A 413-nucleotide genomic window follows, 5' to 3' on the forward strand; every position below is an offset into this window, starting at 1 on the left:
CCCCCCCAGCCTCAGAGCCAGCAATGAGAGCTGAGCTTGCTTGTCCCTCTGTGGTTCTTCTCCTCCTCCTTCTCCTTCTTCTCCTCTTTCTCCTCCTTCTTCTTCTCCTCCTCCTATTCCTCCTCCTCCTCCTTTTCTTCCTCCTCCTCCTCCTGTTCCTCCTTCTCTTCCTCCTCTTCATTCTCCTCCTCCTCCTCCTCCTCCAAACTCTGGGAATCCAGTGCCAAACCCAAAGCTGGAGCAGCTCTATGGGATGAGGAGGGGATAGATCCTGGGGGGGATGTGTGGACCCTCCACCCTGGGATGGTCCTTGTGTCCCACCCTAATCCAAATCCCAATCCCAGTGATGTTCCCTGGGTCTCCTCCATCCGTGGATGGTCCCAGTACCCCCCAAATCCCCCCTAAACTCCTCC

This window comes from Acanthisitta chloris, unplaced genomic scaffold, assembly GCF_000695815.1.
Source record: "Acanthisitta chloris isolate BGI_N310 unplaced genomic scaffold, ASM69581v1 scaffold3807, whole genome shotgun sequence".
Taxonomy (NCBI): domain Eukaryota; kingdom Metazoa; phylum Chordata; class Aves; order Passeriformes; family Acanthisittidae; genus Acanthisitta; species Acanthisitta chloris.